At 37.9% G+C, this 13,353-nt stretch overlaps 2 pseudogenes; one reads left to right on the plus strand and one right to left on the minus strand.

Moving 5' to 3' along the window:
• Positions 1-447: 447 nt before the first annotated feature.
• Positions 448-1,317, plus strand: LOC126079960 (olfactory receptor 52E1-like; annotated as a pseudogene).
• Positions 1,318-4,709: 3,392 nt separating this feature from the next.
• Positions 4,710-5,698, minus strand: LOC126081263 (olfactory receptor 52D1-like; annotated as a pseudogene).
• Positions 5,699-13,353: the final 7,655 nt, after the last annotated feature.

The following is a 13,353-nucleotide window of genomic DNA, read 5'->3' on the forward strand; positions in this document are numbered from 1 at the left end:
CCATGAGGAAAGGAATTTATTCTGAGTCATCTTTTGTAATCAATCTTAACAAAGAAACTGGCACATACGTGGTAGATATTCAGTCAGTGTTTGTTGAATTGAACTGTTGAATTTAATTTAATGGATCTGATGAAGTACATTGAAATCATATGACTACGTTTTACCAACTGCTTTCAAGTCTCTAAAATACAATGATAAAAAATATAGCTGACATTTCAGTGATTTCTTTTTCTTTCTCTCTTCTTTCTCTCTCTTTCTTTCTCTCTTTCTTTCTTCCCTCCCTCCCTCCCTCCTTCTCTCCCTTCCTTCCTTTCTTTCTTTCTTTCTTTCTTTATTTTTTGTGCATTGAGGAAGGCTGAGCTGAGACCTTTCAATGAATGAGAGACACACTTGATCTATGGTGTATTTTGCTATAAAAAATATCCCCGAAGGATGGCCTAACTAAATACCACTTTATTTCATCCCTATTCTTTCCTCCTTCTGGAGATCCCAGGGCTGGAAAATGTACATATCTGTGCTGTGCACCTAGCAGCTGTCCTTGGGACTATCTGCATAATTTTTGTAATTCAGGCAGTGTATTCTCTATCAGCTCATGTTCTACTTCTTGGCCATTCTGTCATCTATCGATCTGGGACTATCCATATCCACAATCTCCAAGATGCTTGGCATCTTCTGGATCAACCCAAGAGAAACCTCCGTCGAGTGCTGCCCCACCCAGGTGTTCTTCATCCACCTATGCACTGGCATGGAGTCAGCTGTGTTCGTGGCTGTGGCCTACGATCATTATGTGGCAATCTGTAATACTCTTTGCTACATATAGGTGGTGACAAAGTGGTATCAATTATAGCATTGATCATTCTCTGGAGACCCTTAGCCATTGCAATTTCCTTTGTTCTCATCCTAAGACTGCCCTTCTGTGGACGCCATATCATCTCCCATACCTACTATGAGCATATGGGCATGGCCCGCCTGTCCTTTGGCAGCTGTGAGGTCAATATTATCTATGGCTTGTGCACCACTTCTATTCTGGTGTTTGACATCAAAGCCATTGTCATGGCCTATGTCCAGATCCTTCATGATGACTCCCTTCCCCTGATGACCGTGTCAAAGCATTCACACCTGTGGCTGTCATGTTGGCTTTTTACACACCTGCATTTTTTTTCATTCATGACCCATAGGTTTGGTTAGAATATAACATGTTACATTCATACCCTTCTTGATAATTTCTATGTGGCCATTCCACCTGCTCTCAATCCTGTAATTTATGGTGTCAGAACTAAACTGGTTATAGATCAGCTGTTGAAAAACATTTTCTAAGATATAAAACATAACTCTTGTTTTTGTAAAAAAAATCAAATCTAATAAAAGAGTGGCCCTGATTCTCTATGTTCAAAACAGGAGGAAAACGTTTAGAAGACATCACAGAATATTTGGAGGAGGCCTGTCAATGGCAAATCTTTGGTCATTGAAGCATATGTCTCAAACCCATAAATATAAAGTAAGCCCATACCAAATACATGAATGAAAGTGTTTTATATTTTCTCATTGTAGGGAAATAATACAAATTCCTTCAGTGAAAGAAAATCAACATATTTTTGTGCTTCCATCATGACTAAGTCCATCACATTCCAAAGTCACACTCAGTTTAAACCATAAGCAAGTGAAACAAACAAACAAACAAAATGTAAAGTACCCCATATGCTTAGTTTAAAGAAAACTAGTGGGTCTTCCTGACTAGTGCTAGTCCCAAATATAATAGACTCTGGACCATTTCTCATACTCCTGGACTCCCTTTGAAAAAGAACTTTATTCCTGACTTTGCCATGCTAAAGTCTAAAGATATGGTGTGCCACTGTGAATATGATAATTATGAGAAAAGTTGGGATTTTTCCCCTGAACAGAATCATATAAACTGTAATCTTAGTAATTGTGTAGTCTTTGTTACTTGAAAGATGTGTTCGGTTTTTTATTTGATGGGTCTTTTCAATTATTCTTCTTCTGAAAGGTTTTGCCTCTGTGTCTTTGATTTGATTTGATTTTATTTTTGCCACCCCATGGAGGAGTTTCACTGTTATGGAATGTTAGAATTAACAGTGATGTTCCAATTCCAGAATTACTCAAGTGTTTTTGATTGTTTTTTGTTTTTGTTCCGTGTGGGGTGGGGTGGGGAGGATGTCAATGGGCTTCTAGCTCCATGTGATATCACTCACCATTTCCTAGTTCTGTGTAACATTATTGATATTACGTCTAGAAAAGACTGAATAAAAAAAATATGTTCGCGAAATATTGGGAGAAAAAAAATCTAAATTTTTAGCTATGTATTTATTACAGGACTTCCAGGAACTTTTAATAGTCACTACAATGGACTGAACCATACCAACAATTATGAAGGTGGCACAGGCCAGGCAATATTTCATTCTGTTATACATAAGGTTACCGTGAGTTAGAGTTGACTCAATGGTAACAATAACAGGAATTCTTAATTAACAAATATTCATGTGAATTTTAAGAAAGGCTTGGCTTCAAAATACTCTTTAGACCTTCCCATGGCATTCATATGCTGTAGAATATACTTGGAAACCCTGGTGGCGTAGTGGTTAAGTGCTACCACTGCTAACCAAAGGGTCGGCAGTTCGAATCTGCCAGGCACTCCTTGGAAACTCTGTGGGGCGGTTCTACTCTGTCCTGTAGGGTCGCTATGAGTCAGAATCAACTCGACGGCACTGGGTTTTTGGGTAGAATATACTTAAGAAAGACTTATGGTCATTGAAATATAAACTATGATGTCATAAATTTGTAAAGGAAGTTTACAAAAATTAACATCACGTCCTGAGTTTGAAATTCTGCCACAAAAATCATTCAGTAATTATGGGCACAAAGTGCCTTCTCCTGGACTCCCATTATGACATTATGATCATCCCTTATCTATCCATTTATACTACTTATGAAATGGCTCCTATTTTATACTACCCCAATTTTGTCTTTGATGAGTTCAGAAGTGTTCATTCTGCTTCTACATCATGGATAATTTGGGTAGGTATTATTTAGTCCTTAACCATTTTTAGAATTCACCAGGGCAGCTATCTGAACCTGTTGTTGTATTTTTTTGTTTATTTGTTTTCTTGAACTTTTTTTGTTTGCTTTTGAATACAGAGGCTAACTACAGATTAAATTTCTTTAATAGGTAAAGGGCTACTCAGGTCACCTATTTCTTAATTCTGAATATAAGAATCACCTATGGTACATTAAAGCATTGTCTGTCCTGTCTGACTTTAATAGCGTAACACCTTTGAAATTTATCCGTGTGAAACTGCATAACATGTAAGAAAAACAGCAATCAGAAAAAAGGTGTTACCTACAAATTAATGATAGTTGGATCGATGATATACTTCTTCAAACCAATAACAGACTCCAGAAAACTGTAGGTTAAGAAAAACTGATAACCTGAGAATGGATTTGTATAGCAAGAAAATTATTTGTAAAGAGTAAGGGTGAAATAAAGAAAACTTTTAAATGAGCGGATTGTGGAGGTTTTAGCACCAGGAGATTCTCACTAAAGAAGTTGCTGAAATATACACTCAAGAAAGAAGAGTATTTATTTAAGAAGGAATAACTGAGTCCAAAAGTAGGAAATTTTTAAATCTGCTGATCAATCTTGAAGTGCCAACCAAAGTTCTTTGATTATGTATTACATTGGTTTTTAATTTTTCCTCTTCTTATCCTAAGAGGATTCCCATTCACTCCCCTCCCCCACTTTTTTTTCCAATCGCATAATTCTTCCTGATAATCCCCTCAAAGTAGTGATTCATATGCCATTATATGATTTAGCTGAAGAGGCTGCTGGAATAGAATTGAGAAACGACACTCAGAACATTTATCCAGAAGGATAATATGAAATAAATCAAATTACATTTGTGTATCCTTTGCAATGTCTTTATCAATAACAGTGAATATATTTTTTATTTTAGATATCAAAAAATGCAATAAGAATAGAAATATACAGTCAGACCAATTCAAATGGTCAAACATCATAGAAAATGCTATATAAGAGCAGACTAAACACTCTTAATTAAGGAAAGAGCGCAGAATCTAAATGCGCTTAAAGCTGAGGAGCCTAGAAAGGGATAAGGAAATTTTATTGTGAAGCTAAGAAACTAAGACATTTTCTTGAAGCGTGAAAAATAAGTATGACACAGTTAACCAGGCCCCACATTACATAATAGAATGGATGGGTGATAAAGTAGGATTTCCTCAAAAAAAGAGAGGAAAGTAATGTATGCAAAAATGAAAACTAAGAAGAACTCTGGAGTGTCATTAAAATGGCCCAGGAAAGGAAAGATGAAGATATAATTTCTTTAAGCTTCCTGATGTCCAAGTAGGATATGTTCAGGCTAATGTTCACTGTAATGATAGTTTTTGGTATTTAGGTAAATTAAAATTTTTAAATATAGTGCACGATAGTCATAGCAGTGGGATTCAAGTGGCTGTTTCTGAGCAGTCTAAAAGACTAATTTCACTGTTTATTGGGAAATATTTCTGCTGCACATAATCTATAGTTATAACTATTTACGTATATAATATGTCTTTGTATAAGTTTCTTCCCATAGAAAAATTTTTAAAACTATTAAAGGACGGGGTTGGTGAAAAACCACACTCTGAGATAGATAATAAAAAGTTTTTCTTTAAATATTAATTGCCAAAAAGAGGATTTAGTTCAGAGGCTTTGAAAAACTGAAAAATTTAAGGAACCTGTCCCGTATCCTCTTGGTCCTCACCCCATAGATAATGGGATTCACCATGGGTGGGACCAGAAGATAGATGTTGGTTACAAATATGTGCATGTGGGGAGCCACATGGTGCCCAAACCCGCGGTTGAGAAAAGAGAAGAAAGCTGGAGTATAGGACACCAAGATGACAAGGACGTGGGAGCCACAGATGCCCAAGGTCTTGAGTCAGGAATCCTTGGATGGGAGGTGGAAGATGGTGTGAAGTATGAATACATAAGAACAAATGATCAGTATAAAGTCCCCCCCCCCCCCCACCCAGTAAGGAAGGCAACAGTTAAGCTGTAGGCTTCACAGATTCTTGTCTCAGCACAGGCAATTTTGATGAGGGCCATGAACTCACAGTAAGTGTGGGAAATGATATTGGTTTTACAATAGGGAAGCTACCGCAGCAGGAAAAGGTCAGGACTGAAAGGCACTGTGCCCCGGAGTACAATGGCTAGACTTATCTTCTCTGTAATTGTGTGTGTCAGAATCATTGAATGTCTTAATGGGTGACAGATGGCTACCTAGCAGTGAAGAGCCGTGGCCAGGAAGAATCCAGATGCCATGGTGGGACAAGAGTGAATCAGGAACACTTGAGTGAGACAGGCTTCAAAATGAACCTCTCCATCACTGAACCAGAAGAGGCTGAGAAGTTTTGGCACAGCTGTAGTGCACACAATAAGGTCAGCCACAGCCAGCATAGAGAGGAAGAGGTACATTGGCTTATGAAGTTTTGGGTCTGTTTTAATGATGAACAAAATGAAGAAGTTTCCCAGGAGGGCCTAAAGGTAGACCACACAAAAAGGAGTGGAGATCCAGATGTGGGCATCCTCCAACCCACAAATGCTAGTGAGAATGAAGGTTGACGGATGGATGTAGGTCTTGTTATAAGATGACATAACAGGTGTCAGTTTTAGCTTTCTCTTCATTTATTTTCATTTCATTTCATAATCATTTCTAATTTTTTAAATCTCCGATCAGTTAAATAATCCAAAATTGAAGGCCATTGAGAAATTACGATGCTTGCAAAAATTTAGGTGAAGATTATGTCATTATCTGACAGGGTGCCGGCTATTATTTCAGTGTTACTCTGCCTCTAATAGGGCACCAGCTAAATCAATATGTTGAGGGCATCTTCAGTGAGAACTACAAGAAGTATTTTGTTCTCTTTAGGTAGATCCACTGGGCTTGTGAACTTCCTAATACATGAACAGAGAAGCTTTATTAAGGTTTACTGATCTATTTCCATAGATATTTTCTCATTAATCTATATTCGTAATTTGCAATGTGATTGATCTATAGAAGTTAAACAGGGGAAATATCTAAGTACCAAATCTCAGAATTAAATAACTGAAAATCTTAAAATCCCCTAGAAAGAAGAGCTGTCATTTGCAAGTTTAAGATTGTATAAGGGTATGGGATTGGAGGTGTTGCTAGGAGTCCATTCTGAACAAAATACTGCCCCATCCTGCCCCATCCTCACAACCATTGCTATGTTTGAGCTCATTGTTGCAGACACTGTGTCAATTTATATCCTTGAGGGTCTTCCTCCTTTTTCCTGACCCTCTATTTTACCAAGCATGGTGTCCTTCTCCAGGGACTGGTCCCTCCTGATAACATGTCCAAAATATTCGAGACGAAGTCTCACCATCTTTGCTTCTAAGGAACATTCTGGCTGTACTTCTTCCATGACAGATTTGTTCATTTTTCTGGCAGCCCATGGTATATTAAATAATCTTCGCCAGCAAGGTAACTTAAAGGCATCAATTCTTCTTCAGACTTCCTTATTCATTGCCCAGACTTCATATGCATATGAGGTTATGGAAAACACAATGGCTTGGGTCAGGCGTACCTTAGTCTTCAAGGTGATATCCTTGTTTTTCAGCACTTTAAAGAGGTCTTTTTGAGCAGATTGGCCCAATACAATGTGTCTTTTGCTTTTTGACCGCTGCTTCCATGGGTGTTGATTGTGGATCCAAGTAAAATGAAACCCTTGACAACTTCAATCTTTTCCCCGTTTATCATGATGTTGCTTGTTGGTCCAGTTGTGAGGATTTTTGTTTTCTTTATATTGAGGTGTAACCCATAATGAAGTCTGTGGACTTTGATCTTCAGCAGTAAGTTCTTCATGTCCTCTTCACTTTCAGCAAGCAAAGATGTGTTGTCTGCATAACACAGGTTGTTAATGAGTCTTCCTTCAATCCTGATTCCCCATTCTTCTTCCTATAGTCCAGAATCTTGGGTTGTTTGTTCGGCATACAGGTTGAAGAGGTATGATGAAAGGATACAACCTTGACATATCTTTCTTCACTTAAAACCACACTTTATCCCCTTGTTCTGTTCAAATGATTGCCTCTTGATCTATATACAGATTCCTCATGAGCACAATTAAGCATTCTGGAATTCCCATTCTTCGCAATGTTATCTGTAATTTGTTATGATCCACACAGTCAAATGCATTTGCATAGTCAACAAAACACAGATAAATATCTTTTTGGAATTCTTGGCTTTCAGCAAGAATTCATTTGACATCAGCAATGATATTACCTGTTCCATGTCGTCTTCTGCATCCGGCCTGAACTTCTGGCAGTTCCTGTTGATATGCTGCTGTAGCCACATTTGAATGATCTTCAGCAAAATTTTGCTTGTGTGTGATATTAATGATAAAAAAAAAAAAAAAAAAAAAAAATACTGATGGATAATTTACACGTTCTGTTATATCTCCTTTCTTTGGAATGGGTACACACATAGATCTCTTCCAGTCATTCGTCCAGGTAGCTATCTTCTAAATTTCTTGGCATAGATGAGTGAAACCTTCCAGGATTTGTTGAAATATCTCAACTGGTATTCCATCAATTCCTGGAGACTTGTTTTTTGCCAATGCCTCCAGTGCTGCTTGGATCTCTTCCTTCAGTATTATGGGTGTTTGATCATATGCTACCTTCTGAAATGGTTTGAGGTCGAACAATGCTTTTTGCTGCAGTGACTATTTCTTTCATCTTCTTTTTATGCTAACTATGTCATTTAATATTTTCCTGTAGAATCCTTCACTATTGCAACTCTTCTTGAATTTTTTCTTCAGTTCTTTCAGCTTGAGAAATGCCAAGCATGTTCCTTCCTTTTGATTTTCTAACTCCAGGTCATTGCACATTTCATTATAATACTTTACTTTGTCTTCTCAAGATATCTTTTAAAATCTTCTGTTCAATTTTTTATTACATTTCTGTCGTTTGTTTTACCTACTCAACATTCAAGAGCAACTTGAGGAGTCTTTTCTGACATCCATTTTGGTCTTTCTTTCTTTCCTGTCTTTTTAATGACCTCTTGCTTTCTTCATGTATGATATCCTTGATGTTATTCCACAACTCATCTGGTCTTTGCTTAATGGTGTTCAATGCATCAAATCTATTCTTGAGATGGTCTCTAAATTTAAGTAGAATATAATCAAGTCTGTACTTTGGCTCTTGTGGACTTGTTCTAATTTTCTTCAACTTCAACTTGAACTGGCATACAAGCAGTTGATGGTCTTTTCCACAGTCAGCCCCTGGCCTTGTTCTCACTGATAATATTGAGCTCTTCCATTGTCGTTTTCCACACATGTAGTCAATTTGATTCTTGCATATTTCAACCATCGAGGTCCACGTGTATAGACACCATTTTTTGTTCTTGACAAAAGGCATTTGGAACGAAGAAGTCGTTGGTCTTGCACAATTCTATCATATGGTCTCCGGCATAATTTCTATCACCAAGGCCATATTTTCCGACTACCAATCCTTCTTTGTTCCCAACTTTTTCATTTCAACTGACAGTAATTATCAATGCATCCTGATTGCATGTTCAGTCAATTTCAGAAGGTGGTAAAAGTCTTCAATTTCTTCATCTTTGGCCTTAGTGGTTGGTGGGTAAACTTGAATAATAGTTGTACTAACTGGCCTTCCTTGTAGCTGTATGGATATTAATATATCTTTGACAGCTTTGTACTTCAGGATAGATCTTGAAATGTTCTTTTTGGCCATGAACATGTCATTATTCCTTTTCAATTTGTAATTCCTTGTATATTAGACTATATGATTGATTTGAAGTGGTCGATACCAGTCCATCAGCTCACTAATGCCTAGGATATCAGTGTTTATGCATTCCATTTTTGATGATTTCCAGTTTTCCATGATTGATACTTTGTATATTTCATGTTCCTACTATTAATGGATGTTTGCAGCTGTTTCTTCTCATTTTGAATCTTGCCACAACAGGAAATGAAGGTTCCAAAAGATCCACTCCATTTACATCATTAAGGTTGACTCTACTTTGAGCAGGCAGCTCTTCCCCAGTTGTCTTTTGAGTGTTTTCCAACTTGAGAGGCTCATCTTCCAGCCCTATATCAGACAATGTTTCACTGTTACTCATAAGGTTATCAGAAGCCCATTTTTTCAGATGTAGACTGTAAGGTCTTTCTTACTAGGGTTTTGGAGTACTTAGTGAGAAATAGTGCAATTGTAATAAAATGAATAGAGTTAAATGTTATGGCTATTGTTAGGTACAGTTGAGTTACTTCTGACTCATAGCGACCCCTATGTACAAGAGAACGAAACACTGTCCAGTCCTTCATGCTCACTGTCGTTATTATGTTTGAGCCCATTGTTGCAGCCACTGAGGGTTTTCCTCTTTTTCACTGACCGCTACTTTACCAAGCATGATGTCTTTCTCCTGGGACTGATCCCTCTGATAACATTTCCAAAATATGTGAGATGAAGTCTCACTATTCTTGCTTCTAGGGAGTATAGAGACAAGAATTCTAATGTTTTCAGATTTTAGTCATAGAAGTTTTGGGTCATGTCAAATTATAGAGTATGACTTGAGGTTGTAATGCCAAAATTTGAGGGAATAATGACAAGAAGGAGGTGAATTCACATGAACATGGAACTTATTCAGGAAGGTGGCAAAGGATAAGAGAGGTCTGATAACATTGTGGCAAGACACAAGTGGCTCAGTGCACTGTTAATGTCTCTCCACTGGACAGAGACTGCATGTTGCTCTGAGCTAAGCAGGCAAGAACTGTAACAATATGATTATAACCTATAGTCATTTTCTCTCTTTGTGCATGTGGGATCCTTATCATAGCTTGTTAGAAGAAGGAATGAAAAGACATATAAATAGTTTATGACCTAAAGTCATTTTAAAAAATTGTAGTAACTATTGATAATCTGGCAATGCAATGTTTCTTCTGTTGCCATGTTTTACTACAGTTTAAAAAAAAGAAGAAAACCTAAAAAAATATAACCCATTGCCATTAAGTTGATTCCCACTCGTAGTGATCCCATGTGTTACAGAGTAGAATTATGCTCCAAAGGTTTTTCTTGGCTGTAATCTTTAATGAAGTAGATTGCCAGGCCTTTCTTCTGCAAAGCCACTGGGTGGGGTCAAACTCCCAATCTTAAGGGCAGTAGATGAGCTCAAACTGTTTGCACCAGCCAGGGACTGAAATGAAAAATATATATATATATGTGTGTGTGTGTGTGTTGCTATGTGTGTGTGTAGTTGGGTTTCTTTAAGTATGGCTTCTTAATCGCATCAGCATCCATGGACTGGCCTGATTGCTGGCCACTATGTGAGGGTCTCCTTCAGAGCTTATCCTGTTGGATCCTGACCCTCTGAAATGTGAATTTGTGAATGTCTAAGGGTTTCCAATTTTGTCAACATTTTTGAGACTCTGCTTCTGCAAAACATATATGTCCTGTAAGCACACCACACTTTCTTCAGCTTCAGGTTTTTTGATTTGCTCTTTCTTTTGACTGGAATGCCCTTCCCTCAGATTCTACATGACTTGTTCCTTCCTCTCCTTCAGACCTTTATTTAAATGTCACATTCTTAGATACAGCTTCCCTGACAATGCACATTAGAACTAAGGAATCTTACCTTCACCCTCTCCACAGTGTCCTTTCATACACTGTCCATTCACCTGGTTTATTCTGTTTCTTATCCTTCTTCTCTTACTAGACAATAGGCATTTTGTCTGCTGCGTGTTACTACTACATGGACAGCACCTAAAATAATGCATGATACATAGTAGATGGTCAGTATGTGCTCACTGAATACGTCAGTGAATGAACAATGAAACTGATTTATTCTGAGTGTCCAAGGTCAGTCTCCATCACTCATGGAAAAGCCTTCTAAAATGGAAACTGAAAACCTGGCTTTACAGCACTCTTTGAAAGTATCTTACCTTCTATTTCTGTCTCCTCATCAGTAAAATGAAATAATAACCCATATGATGTTAGAATTAAAAAAAAAAAAAAAACTCATTTGACAAAACTAATTTTACAGGTTTTAAAGTAGAGACAAATAAGGCAATTAGTACATGGTTTCATGTAAGTAGTCAGTGGAAAAATGATGACAAGACTGTTAGTCTCTGCCCTCCAAATTTTCATCTTTGCTTTCCATTACTGGCAGGAAACTTTCAGTATAATTAAATGATAGATTTCAGTGTGAAATGAAAAATTGTAAAGCATTTATTCACCTTGCTTTTGCTGTTGCTTTGTGCCATCGAATTGATTCCAACACATAGTTACCCTATGGGACAGTGCAGATCTGCTCCATAAGGTTTACTAGCCTGTAATCCTTAGATAGTGCAATATGTTAAATATTGTTGTGCTGTTGTTAGGTGCCATCAAGTTGGTTCTGACTCACAGTGACCCTATGCACGACAGAACGAAACACTGCCTGGTCCTGCGCCATCCTTACAATCATTGTTATGCTTGAGTTCATTGTTGCAGCCACTGTGTCAATCCGCCTAGTTGAGGGTCTAGCTCTTTTCTGCTGACCCTGTACTGTGCCAAGCATGATGTCCTACTCCAGGGACTGATCCCTCCTGACAACATGTCCAGCGTATGTAAGATGCAGTCTCACCATCCTTGCCTCTAAGGAGCATTCTCATTGTACTTCTAAGACAGATTTGTTCATTCTTTTTGGCAGCCCATGGTATATTCAATATTCTTTGCCAATGCCACAATTCAAAGGCATCGATTCTTTCTTCGGTCTTCTTTATTCATTGTTCAGCTTACACACACATATGATGCAATTGAAAATACCATCTCTTTGGTCAGGCGCACCTTAGTCTTCAAGGTGACATCTTTGCTTTTCAACACTTTAAAGAGGTCCTTTGCAGCAGGTTTACCCAATGCAATGCGTCTTTTGATTTCTTGACTGCTGCTTCCATGGCTGTTGATTGTGGATCCAGGTAAAATGAAATGCATGACAACTTCAATCTTTTCTCCCTTTATCATGATGTTGCTCATTGGTCCAGTTGTGAGGATTTTTGTTTTCTTTATGTTGAGGTGCAATCCATACTGAAGGCTGTGGTCTTTGAAGTTCATTAGTAAGTGCTTCCTGTCCTCTTCTCTTTCAGCAAGCAAGGTTGTGTCTTCTGCATAACACAGGTTGTTAATGAGTCTTCCTCCAATCCTGATGCCCTGTTCTTCTTCATATAGTCCAGCTTCTTGGATTATTTGTTCAGCATACAGATTAAACAGGTATGGTGAAAGAATACAACCCTGACGCACACCTTTCCTGACATTAAACCAATTAGTATCACCTTGTTCTGTCCGAACAACTGCCTCTTGATCTATGTAAAGGTTCCTCATGAGCACAATTAAGTGTTCTGGAGTTCCCATTTTTTGCAATGTTATACATAATTTGTTATGATCTACACAGTTGAATGCCTTTGCATAGTGAATAAAACACAGGTAAACATCCTTCTGGTATTCTGTGTTTTCAGCCAGGATCCATCTGACATCAGCAATGATATCCCTGGTTCCAAGTCCTCTTCTGTGTTAAAAAAAATAAATAAATATTAAGTCACCATAAAATCATAATCCATTCCTTTGCATTTGAACACTGCAATTATGCTGAATAGTAAGTTAATATGATAGTTGTACAGTGCTAAGAAGATGTACCCAAATTTAATCCAGATATTATTTATTATGGGACCCGGACCAGCCACACTCCCACTCCCCCACTCCCAGGTATTCATTGTATGGAGCTTATACCAATCCCAGGAAACTCGAAGGAAAAATTTTTAAAGCTTCTGCAAGATAAAAAATGTTTTCCGCTTGGAAATGTGCTAATCCAAAAGACATTATTCTAAATTTTGATGTCTGTGTCCATAACCAGGACGTGGGCTATCTATATCTGGTGACATTCAAGTTCACTCTAAAAGGAGTTAATTCAGATCTCAGAGCTTTTTTGCCTCCAACTATCTCCAGGGAGTTCCAAGACATGCAGTTTTCACTCTGGAGGCTGTGGCTACAGTACAAAAAAAAGCCTCCTGCCTAAGCAAATGGAGTTCAGAAGAATGCTCTAGAAGACTTGCTAACCTCTAGGTGTGCCTGCTGGTAAGGTTTCAGGAGCATGGAGTCTATCTGTAGCCAGCTGAGGACAAGAAAGAGAGTGGTAGGTGATAGGAGAGGAGGACGGGGGGAGACTTGATTGAAGAATGGGGACAAGAGAATTGACTGTAAATTTCTGACATAGTCTCTTGTATACACTTGAGCAGCTACTACTGCCTGTCTTCATTCTTACAGCTAAAAGA

Source organism: Elephas maximus, chromosome 7, assembly GCF_024166365.1.
Source record: "Elephas maximus indicus isolate mEleMax1 chromosome 7, mEleMax1 primary haplotype, whole genome shotgun sequence".
Taxonomy (NCBI): Eukaryota; Metazoa; Chordata; class Mammalia; order Proboscidea; family Elephantidae; genus Elephas; species Elephas maximus.